The 15,939-nt window shown below is 41.6% G+C and overlaps 1 long non-coding RNA gene across 1 annotated transcript; it reads left to right on the forward strand.

The window, feature by feature from the left end:
- The first annotated feature begins 279 nt into the window (after window positions 1–279).
- Window positions 280–8,901, forward strand: LOC117510512. Its single transcript, XR_004560741.1, has 3 exons — window positions 280–359; window positions 7,432–7,439; window positions 8,890–8,901. It is a non-coding gene; the product is annotated as an uncharacterized LOC117510512 (long non-coding RNA).
- The last annotated feature ends 7,038 nt before the right edge of the window (window positions 8,902–15,939 follow it).

The following is a 15,939-nucleotide window of genomic DNA, read 5'->3' on the forward strand; positions in this document are numbered from 1 at the left end:
ACTGGTCTGTCCTCGTGTTCTGACATCATCTATTAGACTTTTTCGTTGTCTGTTATGTGTTTGGAACTCCAGTGCTCAACTTGTTTTGCTGCATTTCACACACTGACTGGTTTCATGTTTTCCAATGAAGTAAAGAGAGTGTGATTTAACCCTGTGTGACCTATACGTAAGTAGTCGTGTGATTACTTTTTCTTCCCTGCAACTCGAGCTCCCCTGTCTCCTTCATACAACCTGTGCCTGAATTTTATGTAAAAACCCTTTAGATTCTCTGTCCCATAGCTTTTGACATGCGTTGTTCATTTCTGTCTTGATGATTGTTTTGACTTCAGGTTTACTAAGTGGAATGTTGATCTGTATTTGTGATTTCAGAGCTGCTTTTGCCAGTTGATCTACTGCTTCATTGGCCTCAATTTCAGAATGCGATGGAACCCACATGAAACATACTGAAATATTCTGTTGTTGTAGTTTAAATTAGCTTTGAAGAATCTCATTGATCAGGTCTGGCCTGCATACAGATTTGCCTCATGTGCCTTAATTGAGAGAGTGGCGTCAACTAGTGCAGTGGATAACTGAACAAAAAAAAAATGCTTCGAATGGTGATGCAAGCACCAAATTTGGCACACATACTCCTTAGACATTGCTCTTTTAAAAATGCCGGTACCCACGAGAACTTTCAAAAGGCGGCCAAGAAGGGGACAATTGAAGTATTACACAGGGGTCAAAATTTAAAAATGCTCCAATCATATTGAAAGGTATTCCATATTATTTGTCGGATCATAAAGATTCCAAAAAGGTATAGTTTGGACTATCTGTGAATGAATGGTCTGGAGTTATGGGGTAAAAACAGCAAGAACACTGAGAAAGGTCAATTTCAGTTTGTACAGGGGTCAAAAGTTAAAGTTGCTCCAATTTTGGTAAATGGTAATGTCTAAGGAGTATGTGTGCCAAATTTGGTGCTTGCATCACCATTTGAAGGATCCCTCAGTAAATATTCACTTATCTGCTGCACTGGTGCCATTTTGGTTCCAACTGCACTGAACTACTGAATGAACCTTTTATGTTTTCAATATTTTTTTTAATTAATTTAACCACATACAGCAACACATCCAGGTACAGGTGCTATCAAAGTAAATAGGAAAATAGTTAACCTCTTAAACCCCAGAGTCCCCAAATTTGGAGACTTGGCCTGTTTTGGAACATTTGAACACTCATAACTAACCAATGCTGACACCAACATACACTTATTATACATCAAAATGTCAAGCAAAGTCTCCTCTACAAAAGTATCCACTTCAATCACATATCAACTAACCACAGCTGAAATGCCAAGCATATAAAGACATAAATCGTAATTAATTTTTTTGGAAAAAAAAAACCTCATTTACTCCTGCCAAGTATTATTTACTTTCATTTTTTTTTTTTTTTTTTTTTTTGCATCCACAACATCCCCTAGGACATGTCTTTTAGCTGATCCAAACTTTTGCATTTTTGACCTTGTACAAGCTGAGAAATAAATCATAATGTATGGGTATGTGATTTTGGTGAAATAGGCTCTAGGGCTTAAGGGGTTATCAAATTTACATAAATTCACAATTTATGATGATTTATTTGATTAATTTAACGCCTGATTTATGCAGCTGTTGCTCTGTAATTCTGTGTCATGCAGTGACGTGTTTGACAGTTTTAAAGTTCTCCATCTCTGGATTATGCTTATTCTGGACTAATTTGACCCTCAATAAGCTTTTATTTCTACAATCATCACCTCCAAATCAAAAGCAAGCTGTACAATTTCCTCTTTTTCCAGCGTTGTGGTGTAAATGTGCAAATTTTTCTGATCCATTTGTAATCAGCATGGGCACTGCAAAAACAATTGGCAGACGAAGCAGTGAAAACAGAAAAGTGTCAAATCACAGCTTTTTATATCTGATTTAACAGGTGCCCATCCAGGTCCCAGTCTGAGCAAAAATAAACGGTCAGACTTTTAATCAGGGAAATGACTCTGGTCCCACTTCACTCAAATCAGCAACTGTCAGAGCACTGAACTTTAATTTGTGTCTATGCTACTGTGCACGTCCAGACTGCTCTGGGTCTTTAATGGAAATACATTGCAATTGGACGGGACATTTTATCCGATGTGAGCAAAAAATTCATTATACAACATCTGTTATTTACAATGTTTATTACATGGAAACCAATACAAAAACCTTGAGACTTTTTTGTCCGGTGACTGCGAATATCTGGTTTATACTATGACGGTTTAGGTGAGTTTTACTGTACATGGAACTGAAGAATAAATTTACCTCTCAAAACTTTGACGATGATGTCGGCTTCCATCCCACACAACTGACTTTATTTTCCCAAATTTTTCTTCTGTTTGGATCTGAAGGGAATCTGTACATCTTGAAGCCCTTGTAGTGTCTATTTGTGCATCCAAATGCACAACAACCCGGCATTTTCAGTGAATAAATAAAATAGCTGGATTTACATGCAAGCATTTTGGAACCAAGGTGGCACCACGAGTCACGTGGCCGTTTTTTTTTTTTGTTTTTTTTCCGACTTGTCATGTCGCCACTCTCAATTAAGGTACACTAGATTTGCCATTTGAAATGCTGATTACGCAGCTAGCACATGACATTTTTGGTAACGTTACATATTGGTTATATTTGATAAATCATGTTTATAGCTCAGGGAAATTTGACAAATATATTAATTCTAGTCTCAAAGTCTTTCTTACTACAAATGTCTTTCAATGACTAGATTATGACTTCAGTTAACATTACCAGAATGTTCTGGAAACGTTTGGATGAAACATACCTTTAGGTGACTTTAGGTAACGTTACCAGAATGTTCTCGAAACGTTTGGATGAAACATATCTTTAGGTGACTTTATGTGGCCTTACCAGAATGTTCTGGGAACCAAAGAGAAACTTTTCTTAGAAACGTTCCCAGAACATTAGGTCTAACGTTCTCAAAACGTTTGTGCTAACGTTATTGTCAAACGTTCTGGGAACAAAAAAGAAACTGTCCTTAAATACGCTCACAGAATGTTAGGCCTAACGTTTGTGCTAACGTTACTATCAAATGTTCTGGTAACCAAAAAAAACTTCCCTCTGAAACATTCCGAGAACTTTACAGCTAACGTTCTGATAACATTTGACAAACGTTCTTATCATATCACGTTCTTGCTTGTAAACTTTATTTTGTTAGCTGGGTATTGCTGCCATTGAATTTGACCAGATTACATGGTGACTGAACTTCACCTTCTCTACCCACCATAGTGCAAGCAAAATTGTTAGCAGTTCCACAGAAAAGACAGCCAAAGGATCTGACAGTCTTTTTAATGGGGAATACAAACTGCTGTTCCTGTCTTTGCTGTAACAGGATCTTTTGATTCATCTGTAAATATTTGAATCATATCCATATATTTCATATTAAGGTTCTGCTGAAATAGACCGTCCATCCAACCATACTTATTACTTTCCTTTGACAGTTTCCATCTCAATGTCTACTTGGGGCATAGGAAAACTATCAAGGGAGAATAATAGACAATGGTACTACACAACTATGTGTTAATTTAGACAAGCCTAGTTTCCTAGCCTAACTATTTCCTACCCAACCAAAACTATTAGACTTGATTTTACCATGTTCCCAATATTTAAAACAGATTTGGTAGGATCCATTTGTTAGATAATTAGAGATGCCTCAAGGTTAAAGGTAATTCTCCAACCTTTACCTGAAAAGTTGGGATTGATGAGATCTTGAAGGCTCTACAACATACATGGAGGGCCTGAGCTTGTATCACATCAAGCTTTTGTAGACGAGATTTTGCAGCTGACTTGTATACAATACATGCATAATCTAAGGCAGATCTTATTATGGAAGTATAGATTTGCTTCAGAGACTTCATGCTAGCTCCCCAGCTACTTCCCGCCCAAACACCTTATTATATTTACTGCCTTTTTACATCTTGTGACAACTCTCTGGATATGATCTCCAGAGGTCAATTTACAATCCACCCAGCCACCCAAAAACCACATTGTTTGAACTTGCTTAACTGCCTGCCCATAAAGATTAATTAGAACTGGTGGATTGGTTATGCTTTTTGGAGAAACTTATGGCCTGTATTCTATCCACAGAAAAACTGAAACCCCACTTATTGCCCCATCTCTCCACTGTGCTGACAGCCGCCTGAAGCTTTTCCCAAACATATCGACCCTTAATCCACAATTCATCATCATCTCCATACAAAGACCTTCTGAGACTAACATCTACCTTTGAAAAAATATCATTAATCATAACAGTAAGGGACTGCACACACTTCATTGTGGAACTCCATTGTCGGTTGGATAAATCCTAGAGTGGGCTCCTCTAACTCTTACTTCAATGGTTCTGTTCTTTAAAAAAAAATCTATTCGGTACTTTAACGTTTCCCATAATCCCCCTGGCAGCCCCCTGTGCTTCGCAGCACCAGCAGAGTTCCAGCGTTTCACAGCGCATGTAAACAATGGCTAGCGAGGATGTGGATGGCGTTGATCCAGCAAGTTCAGGGGTGATTATGATGACACATTCTCCCAAATTGAGAGGATTATCTAGAGGAGGTGTAGCACCTGTGATGGACTTCTGCCGTGCCCCGATGTTGTCTTGTTGTCCATACTTCATGAGGTATGTTTACACTGTCCCCAACCGGACGTCTGCTGAAACCAACATCTCGCGTGACTCACGGACCACGAGACGGCGCGAGACTCACAACTGCGAAACAGCGAATAATCCAGTTAAACGTTCTCCCACCTATTCCCTTGGCTTCAAGCTTGATAAGGAGACCATCCCACCACCTCATATCATACGCCTTTTCAAAAAAGACTACTCCTACCAGTTCCTTATGAGCTTGAACTTTCCGAATAAACTCCTCCAAGGACAGCACAGGATCCATGGTCATCTTCCCTTTGCAAAAGCCACTCAGATTAGGACTGAGTAACCCTCTAATTTGTACTTTATAAATTATCTTATCAGTGACCATGCTCTCCATTATTTTACATAAGTTAGATGTCAATGCAATTGGTCTATAACTAGTAGCTTCATATTTATCGTTCCCTGGTTTTCCAGCTGGGAGAACAACCGTTTCCATGCTAATGGAAGTCTCTCAGGTTCCCATACTCTGTTATATAGCTGTAAGATCACCATCTGTGCTTGAGGAGATAAATTTTCCACCATCTTGTAACAAATCTCATCTTTACGAGGGGGCGTAACACTGACTCCATCTAAACCCCGTTTCAACTCAAACACGAAGAAGGAAACACTTAATGGTGCGTCAAAAATAATTCTTCTTCTTTAAGACATTTGGATGTGCCCTCAACATTGCAACTCTACTACAGGCTTGTACTTCCGGAGTCAGGTTATCAGAACTATGAACTCTGACAAATGTTTTTGCCAAAGCTTGTGGCTTGTCTTCATTATTTACTCATGATTTCATTATTATATCTGATAGCTGGCAATATATACTCCCTCCTTATACCACCCATCTTCCTGATCATACACCACACATCACTAATCTTTGTGTCTCTTCCAATACTTGTGCACAGCTGCTGTCACTGATCTTGTTTGGCCTTCCTTATCACCCGCCTTACAACTGCTTGTGCTCTACATTCTATGAAGTCAGTAAAAGAAAAAGAGGCTTTAACTTTTTTAAAAGCTTTGTTTTGTTTTTTTGTTTTTTTTTGCCTGTATTGCTTTTTACGCTCATCTTTTTTACACTTTTGCTTAACAAATTATTTCTATTGTATTACTTCTGTAATTTTACCATTAAAATCATCTACACTATCAAAATTATCTTGTCTCAAATGCTCCAACCTCACACTACAAATCATTACTGTATGCCACTCAATTTGCTTTTCTTAATTTTCATCTGGGAAAACCTGCATCCTCAAGATGGACTGTACCCAGTCCTATTTCACAGACAACTGGGTAGTGATCACTACCTATAGTAATATCTTGAATATTGTCCCATTGAGAAATGATTCAAACCCCCTAGACATATCTTCCCTAGTTCCCCTTCCATCATTCAAACATATTAATCCTTTCTCCTTAAGCATTTCCTCAACAACACCTCCGTTACGGTCTGTCAGCACTACCCCAGAGGGTGCTATGCCATTTAAAATCTCCACACCAAATTGTCTTATGAGTTTCATCAGCAATTAAATTTTCAAACACCTCTGTTTAAGTTTTTATAGGGATTACAGAAGTTCACTATCCTTAGGTTTATATTACCTATCCATACCTCAATTAGAACTGGTTCGGCATCCCTGCTTATTGTAATAACCCTACAACCCAGCCCCTGTTGAATTAAGGCAGCTACTCCCCCACGGGGACCATTTTCACGATCCCTATGCACAGCTATGTAACCATGGATAATAAAATCTGAATGTAGCCTAAGCCATGTCTCTGGCACAAAAATAACATTTGGTTTCTCATTCCTGCCTTCAATAAATGTCTTAAACTCCTGCCCATTTGTACAAAAAAATCAGGCATTCCACTGTAAATCAGTAAAAACTGCAATGATCCTCCACATGATAACTGTGTATTTTGTTCCTTCTATAAGAATCTCATTTATTTCTTCTTCTTTTATTTCCCACAAATCAAGTTGTGCTGTCTTAATAATGATTTCAATCCTCTCTTTTCTGTGTGATGACTGGACTGAACAGTTTATCACTTCTGCCGGGAATTTCACATTATCCACTGAAATACTTGTCTTATGTAGGCCTCCACGGTCACTTTGGCTACTGGGCAAACAGGCCAGTTGAGGATGCAGCCAACATGGGGCTGCATTACATCCTGCAGCACCCGGACTCTGCAGAGACATACATGAGAATCCTGTTTGTGGACTTCAACACCATTATCCCTGATATTCTCTTAAAAAAAACTCTCCAACCTCTCTGTGCCAGCTCCCACCTGTCAGTGTAGCTCCAACTTCCTGACTGACAGGGCACAGCAGGTGAGGCTGGGGAGCATCACATCCATGGACAATCAGCACTGGTGCCCCTCAGGGGTGTGTGCTCTCCCCATTGCTCTTCTCCCTCTACACAAATGACTGCATCTCAGAGGACCTCACTGTTAAACTTGTGAAGTTTGTGGATGACACCACTATCATCTCATCCAGGATGGTGATGAGACAGCATACAGACAGGAGGTGGAACAACTGGTCCTCTGGTCTGGTCAGAACAACCTGGAGCTGAACCTGCTCAAGACTGTGGAGATAATAGTGGACTTCAGGAGAACCCCACCATCACTCCACCCCTCTCCATCCTCACCAACACTGTGTCTACTGTGGACACTTTCTGGTTTCTGGGATCCACCATCTCCCAAGATCTGAAGTGGACCTCCCACATAGACTCCATCAGGAAAAAGGCCCGGCAGAGGATGTATTTCCTCAGACAGCTCAGGAAGTTCAACCTGCCCCAGGAACTGCTCATCATCTTCTACACATCCATCATCCAGTCTGTCCTGCGCATCTCCATCTCTGTTTGGTTTCCCTCTGCCTCCACACATGACAGGCACAGACTTCAATGACCTGTCAGGTCTGCAGAAAAAATCATCTGAGTCAGCCTGCCCTCCATCCAGGACCAGGACTTATACCGGTCCAGGGCCAGGAAGTGAGCTGGTAACATTTCTGCAGGCCCCTCACACCCTGAACACACACTGTTTAAATTCCTCCCCTCTGGTCGACGTTACAGAGCTCTGTATGTTAAAACAACCAGACACATGAACAGTTTCTTTCCACATGCCATCACACTGATGAACAACTTAACCTGCCAAAAAACGCACTAATTCATATACCTCATGTACAACTTAGCTTCAATCTGTTTGTCTGTTTCACACACTTTTTTTCCTCTTATTGCACATTTTATTCTACTTGCACATTTCATTTACACATTTTTCTACTGTGTATTATTCAGTGTATATTTCCACATGCCCATAGAGAGAGTGCAGCTCAAACTGAAGTCAAATTCCTTGTATTCTTGTGGATACTTGGCGAATAAAAGCTATTCTGATTCTGACGCCCCTTTGGATGTGGGAGGAAGCTGAAGCATCTGGAGGGAAACCACGCAAACATGCAAACTCCACACAGAAAGGCCACAGGTGGGAATTGATCCCATGACCTTCTCGCTGTGAGGCAACAATGCTAACCACTAAGTCACTGTGCTGCCTAAACTGTTTATTTATTGGTAATATTACCTATTTGTAATTTCTTTTAAGATGTATATCCACCCTATTACATTTGGCGTAGCAAATCATAGTTTCTATTGCTGTTACCATGATGAAATAAATCAATACACTGGGTACATTTTCCTTCCATGGCTGAGTTTAACTTTATTCATACCGTGCAGATGGGATCAAACTCTCAGCAACAATGAAAAATGGATCACAATGATGATGAAAAATTATGTAGCTTCCAGTCGAAATCAGTTAGCCCGGACTGATGGTTTAAGGGTTTTATTGATTTTTTGCCGTTCTCAAACCAACGTAAGAGCTTGTAGCCACTTTCGACTGAAACTAAACTTTCTCTCCCCGTTTGAGCTCCATCACGTTTCTCCTTGCGTTTGCTCACCCTCCTCGTTTTTTACCTTGTGTCAAGTTACCTTCCGACACTATCCTTTTCGATACACTTCCGGGTTGAAAGGAAGTACAAAAATAAAAGCACAATAAAACATCTAATGGAAATAAACTTTACCCTTGGGTCATCACACTCCCACCAAATAATTTGGTGTTTTAACACACTTTAACTTAACACACAAATTATTTCCTTACATGAAACGACCATTTTACAGAAAATTATGAACTTATAAACCTTCCTGCATTTTATATTGAACTTTATCTCTAACAAGCTTCTAATAGCAGAATCAACTTGTGAACTGGGCATTCTACCACAGATACCTTACTCACGCGTTCACCTCTTTTGCTCAGATTTTTATCTCCAAGCAATACCTTCACCCGTCTTACGAGCCCATCTTTGTCTGTTACAGTTTCTGAGACTCTTCCGAGCCTCCACATAGATCGTGGTTGTGTTTCGTCCATGTCCATTATTATATCACCTACTTGAATGTTTCTCTTAGGCTTGTGCCATCGTTGTCTGACCATGATGTTGTGGAGGTACTCCTTCCTCCAACGGCTCCAGAACCGCTCTGCCAGATACTGCACTTGGCGCCATCTCTTTTGTCCATACAGGTCCTCCCGAACAAACCTTCCTGGGGGGGGTAAAGCGGTGGTAGCCTTCATGGTGATGAGGTGATTAGGAGTCAGTGGTTCCAAACTGTTCGGATCGTTGAGGTTGTCTGTTGTGAGTGGGCGGCTGTTTACGATCGCTGCTGCCTCGTACAAAAAGGTCCTTAATGAAGTGTCATTGAGTCGACTAGGCGAGAGGCTGAGTGTATAGTTCAGAATATTTCTCACAGTCCTTATCTGTCGCTCCCACACTCCACCAGCATGGCTTGCATGAGGTGCATTGAAGACAAAATTGCATTGCTTTTCTGTGAGGAAAGTTACTAGTCTCTCAGCATCAACTTCCTGTAGAGCTGCATTCAATTCATTTTTGGCGCCTACAAAATTGGTACCGTGGTCACATTTAATCTGCTTGACCGAGCCCCGTAATGCGATAAAGCATCGCAGTCCATTGATAAATGCATCAGTTGTAAGATCATCCAACATCTCAACATGAATGGCACGAGAATAGAAACATGTGAAGAGGAGACCATATCTTTTGTGTTCTTTCCGTCCTTGTTTTATCAGAAATGGACCAAAAACATCCATGCCGCAGTAGGTAAAGGGTGGAGAGGGTTCCATTCTTTCCACTGGGAGATTACTCATTTTCTGACATTCCACAGGTCTCCTAAGTCTACGACAAAACACACACTGGCGAACATAGGATGCAACTGCTTGACCCAGTCTGGGAATCCAGTAGCCATTGGATCGTATTTCATTCATTGTCATACCTTTGCCTTGATGATTAACCCTTTCATGGCAATGTGCAATTATCAGTTTTGTGACATGATGTTCTCGAGGAATGACAGTTGGGTGTTTGAAAAAGCTTGAAAGGGATGAGTGGTGCAGTCGTCCTCCCACCTTGAGCACAGCATCTCTGTCCAAAAACATGTCAAGAGGGTGCAGTTTGTTGTTACTCGGTAATGGTCTACCTTTGCTTAGTAACTTTATTTCTTCCCAATATGCTTGTCTTTGGAGAGCTTTGATGATTACAAGCTCTGCCTTTTGTCGTTCACTTACAGTAGAGTGTGCCTTTGATTTATCCTTCAGCAGACGGCGTCTGAGACGTGCTACAGCACTGATGGCATGAGACCAGGATGAAAACTTTACCAGTCGATCAGCAAGACTCATGTTCGGTTGTTTGTGTGTGTAATATTTGCACCTTCCTCACTTCTGGATCTCCGATTGGAAGTTCAATACTCTCCTTTGTGGGGTGGTGTATTTCCCTTTCCCACAGGAATTTAGGACCTGTGAACCAGTCAGATGACAGTAGTTCATCCATTGTTGTTCCCCTGGATGCCTTGTCTGCAGAGTTTTCACAGGTGGGAACATAAAACCACTGTTGTGGGATTGTACTATTGCGAATCTTCTGTACTCTATTCGCGACAAAGGTGTGGAAGCGTCTTGCTTCGTTATTTATGTATCCTAGGATGACCTTTGAATCTGTCCAAAAGAACTCTTCCACATTGTCATACAGTAGTTCTTCTCTGAGCAGGCTACTCACTGTGACTGAGACTGCTGCTGCAGTGAGTTCCAACCTTGGGATGGTGGTGACCTTTGTGGGAGAGACACGAGCCTTTCCCATGACAAAAGCACAGTGAACATCTCTGTCACTGTTTATCAGTCTTAGATATGAACATTGTCCGTATCCAGTGGTGCTTGCATCTGAGAAATGATGCAGTTCCCTTTTCACCACTTCTCCAAAGCCATCAGGCACATAACATCTAGCTATCTGCAATTTCTCTAGTTTGATGAGATCTTTTCTCCAACACTCCCACCGTGGCCTTAGATGTTCAGGCAGTGGGTCATCCCATCCAGTACCTTGACGACACATCTCCTGCAGGATTTTTTTGCCATTGAGAAGGTAGGGGGCGACAAATCCCAAAGGATCGTATATAGATGCTACAGTTGACAACATCCCACGCCGTGTAGGAGGTTGTTCTCTTGGCACAAAGTTGAATGTGAAGCAGTCTCTTTCTATGCTCCAGTGAATACCCAGTGCTCTCTCTGTTGTTTCAGAGAAAGCAAGGTCCTTTGTTTTGATGTCCTTTGCATGTTCTGATGCTGGTATGCTGTTTAGAAGTGCATCGCTGTTCGATACAAACTTGTGTAGCCGCAGACCACCCTTTGCACAAATTTCACGAGCCTCTTGTGCCAGCCGTATACCATCTTCTACGGTCTTTGCACTTGTTACTCCATCATCCACATAAAAGTCTCTGGCTATGAACTGAGAACCTAGTGGGAACGCAAGACTGTTCTCATTGGCTAGGTGTTTTAGCCCATAATTTGCACACCCTGGGGAGGAGACGGCGCCAAACAGATGTACTGTCATCCTGTACGCTTGTGGCTGTGTGCTTGTATCTCCATTTTTCCACCACAAGAAGCAGAGGTAGTTGCGATCATTCTCTTGGACTTGAAACTGGTGAAACATTTTCTCTATGTCGCACATTAGAGCTATTTGATGCTGCCGGAAGCGTAGAAGAACACCTGTCATATTGTTGATCATGTCTGGTCCAGTCAGGAGCTGCTCATTGAGACTGGTTCCTTTATGCTTGGCTGAACAGTCAAAAACCACACGCAGCTTATCAGGTTTCTTTGGGTGATAAATGCCATGATGTGGTATATACCACGTTTCACCAGGAAATGCATCATCTTGAGCTTCCTCAGCATCACCTCTTTGAATGATGTCATTCATGTACTTGACATAATCTTCCTTGTATGTCTCGTCTCGGGCAAATTTCCTCTTGAGTTGGTTAAGTCGGACCTCTGCGAGCTGTCTGTTATCAGGCATCTGTGGTCTTTCCTTAAAGGGGAGTGGCATTTTGTAATGACCTTGTTCAGTCTTCCTTATGCCCTTTTTGAGTTTGTCGAGGAAGATGAGATCCTCTTGTGACACTGTTCGGTCATTTTTGCTGACCTCTTTGAAGTCACTTTCCAATGCACGAATTGCATCCATGGGAGTTACTGAAGGGATCTCTTTTACAGTGACACGGTGACAGAGGCTGCTTGTCATATCAGTCTCAAGACAAGGTTCTGAGCTGCCAACTATACTCCATCCTAAGTCTGTCTGCACAGCATAAGGCTCATCATTTTGGCCTAGTATCACTTGTCTTGGTGCTAAGGCTCGGGGACAGTTATAACCAATCAAGAGAGCTACTTCACAACTGAGGAGTGGTGGGACTTCATCGATAATTGGTGATAAATGACTCCAGCGTTTGGCTGTTTCACGAGTTGGTATGTGATTGCGGTTTGCCGGAATACAGTCCTTCGTGTATGCAGGAGGGAGCTGGATAACTGTTGCAGAGCTGTAGCCCCTGACACGGAGACCACACACCTTTCCACTGCTTACAACTGTATTCTTTCCCATCATGGTAGTTAATTTTAATTTCACTGGATAAACATTGGTTTGCAGTTCATGGCTCACATCCTGATCAATGAAGGCGGTGTCACTTTGTGTGTCCAGTAGTGCATAGACAAGCTTTTCCTTGCAAGGATTTGCAGTTGATGACACCCACACTGGAACTATCATTGAGGTGTTGACAGATTGTCCTTCTCTGGCGATGTTAAGTAACATGGCGGTTGTTGTCTCTGGTGTGTCAATTTGTGCTGCACTTTCAATATTCATATGCCTTTCTCTTTTCAGATCACTACTGTAATTTACATCATGAAGGCAGCTTGGATGCCTTTTTGCACATATGTCACAAGTAAGGCGGTATTTACAGTCCTTCACACCGTGACCTGGTTTCAAACAGCCATAGCACAATTTATTGTCCTTGACAAATGACCTTCGATTTTTCAGAGGCATTTTCATGAGGTTTGGGCACTTGTGGAGTTGATGTGTGTCTTGGCACAACATGCATGGAGATCCCGTGCGTGTTTTATGAGTACATTGTTCATCTCTTTGTACAGTCGTTTTTGTATTGGCCTTGTTTCTTTTATTGTCTTTTGGATTACCTTTGTCGCCTGTTGTCTCCAGAGAACGGAGTGCATGAATAGAGGTGACTGGGTTACAGGCAACTTCCGCTTCTTCTGAAAGAAATGCAGCAAAATCATTGAAGCGGGGAAACTCTTTACCTTCCATCAGGGCCTTTGTAACATGGCGATTCCACCTGGCAGCTAACCAGTCTGGCAGTTTCTGTGTGAGCCTTTGGTTTTCTTCACAGTCGTTTAATATTTCCAGGCCCTTTACATGGGGTATAGCAAGCATGCATGCATTTGTGAAATCTGAAAAGCGTCTTAGCCCTTCAGCGTCTTTAGACTGTATTTTTGGCCAACCTGATAGCCTCTCTCTGAATGCTCTTTGAATAACGAATGTTTGGCCATACCGCTGGTTAAGCTTTTCCCAGGCATCTCGGTAGGCTTCCTCATCATTTCTGAAGAAGGTTCCTTCAAGGCATTTACGAGCTGGACCGCTCACATACCTTTTAAGGTAATAGAGTTTGTCTGCAGCTGAGATGCCCTTTTGATCAATCAGTGACATGAAGGAGGATTTCCATTCAATAAAGAGGATTGGCTCTCCATTGAACACCGTCGGCTCTGGTGTAGGAAGTCTGTTCATCATTATGCTGTCTTGAACTGCCTTTGCAAGCTGAGCGACACTAGGGGTTACTGATGATGTAGGTGTGTTAGATGGCAGCTGAGATGCGCTGTTGGGGATGACTTGCTCACTTCTGACTGATTGGACGTTTCCCACCTGTATTATTTGTCTGTCGTAAGCTTCAAGCCTGACTCGGGCTGCTTCCACCTCTTTCTCAGCCTGCAGACGCTCCAACTCAGATCTTTGAATTTCCATTTCTTTCTTGTGTTGTTCTTCCAAAGCCTTAATCCTTTCCTTCTGCTTTCTTTCCTCTTGAGCGATCTTGTACTCGACCTCCTTCACTGCCAGCTCTGCGGCTGCCTCAGCCTGTTTCGATGCAAGGTGAGAAGATGAGGAATGGTGGGTGCTATTTGAATTTGCAGCAGTAGAACCATATATGGAGAGCGCATAGTCACGATCTAGAAGCTCACGTAGATTACTTCTTACATCTTCTCCATCAAAATCTCCATCAACACCAGATAATCTTTCAAAGATGATTTTCATAATGTCACGAGTTACTGCTTCACAAGCGTCAATTTTTCTCCGTAAATCTGCTGGTGGTGCCACGTGGCTCCTTATTTCAGAGTACAGTTTCATGATGTCATCTTTACCCTTTTCTAATATGTCTGCGAGTGATGACAGAATTATTTCACTTAGGTCTGATTTTAATTTTTTCCTTGCTGCACGTGCTTCCATTTTCCACTGTTCATATAAGTACAAAAGTCTTTTTTCCTTTTTATTTAATTCTTCCTTTTGATAAGCAAGCATCCTTTCAGTTGGTGTTTTTATTCTTTCAGAGCGGCGTGGCACATCAGGCATGTCCTGGCCTCTACTCTCTGAATGAGCCACCAGATTTTCTTGCCACTTAATTGTTGCTTGCATGACTTCCACTGTGTTCTCACTTTCATTTTGAAGAGAAACTTTAAAATTCTCAGTTCCCTTTTGTAGACACGGGGTCTGCCCGTTAATGTCCTGTGAGTTCTCCATGTTTAATTCAGATGTTCGTTCCGTTGTCCTTTCAATTTTCCGACCAACTGCTGCCACCTGCTGTCCGTCTTGGGTACACACCGTTGAACCTCGAGACCACGAGGCGGCGAGTGGTCAAGCTCTTACTGTAGCTTCCAGTCGAAATCAGTTAGCCCGGACTGATGGTTTAAGGGTTTTATTGATTTTTTGCCGTTCTCAAACCAACGTAAGAGCTTGTAGCCACTTTCGACTGAAACTAAACTTTCTCTCCCCGTTTGAGCTCCAGAACGTTTCTCCTTGCGTTTGCTCACCCTCCTCGTTTTTTACCTTGTGTCAAGTTACCTTCCGACACTATCATTTTCGATACACTTCCGGGTTGAAAGGAAGTACAAAAATAAAAGCACAATAAAACATCTAATGGAAATAAACTTTACCCTTGGGTCATCACAAATTATCTACCATTATCTTCATGCAATGTGATTGTTTCTGTGAGAACAGGTCAGTTTGGGTCTGGGCCAAATGCTTTTCAGACTCTGTACTGTCCGGTGAAATAAATGGTTCTTACAAGCAGATGATTTCCCTGAAGCTATTCTGTGCAATCATAACCATAATAACAGAGGTGGGACGAAGTCATCAGCAAGTCACTCTCAAGTCATGAATCGGCAAGTCTCAAGTCGACGAGACTTGCCGATTCACGACTTGACAGAGACTTCGTCCCACCTCTGCATAATAACAATAAGCTCAAACGATTGTTTTTACACATTCATGCCAAATGCAGCACAAAATAGGAGTTTGTTGTTAAAGCAGAAGTTATTATCACCATTTTAGAAAACATTAAGTTTAGGAGTAACATTTCATGTTCTTAACATTCCTCAGTCCAAACAGTAATTCATGTGATAGTCTTCGAGCACCTGTTTGGATTTTCAATATTCAGTTTGCTAAAGTCTGGTCAAACTGAATTATGTCCAGCAGGTGTCCCTAGTGAGCACTTAGCGCTCACCATCATTTCATTATTTTCACGTTTATATAACAATATTTCAGTGATTTTTGTTTAACAAAACATGTAAACGCAGACAATAGGGTTGTTACTAAAAGGCAGTTGCATTTTTGCTCGCATTTATCTTTCTAGTGAATGTGGCGGACCC

This window comes from Thalassophryne amazonica, chromosome 5 (genome assembly GCF_902500255.1).
Source record: "Thalassophryne amazonica chromosome 5, fThaAma1.1, whole genome shotgun sequence".
Classification (NCBI taxonomy): Eukaryota; Metazoa; Chordata; class Actinopteri; order Batrachoidiformes; family Batrachoididae; genus Thalassophryne; species Thalassophryne amazonica.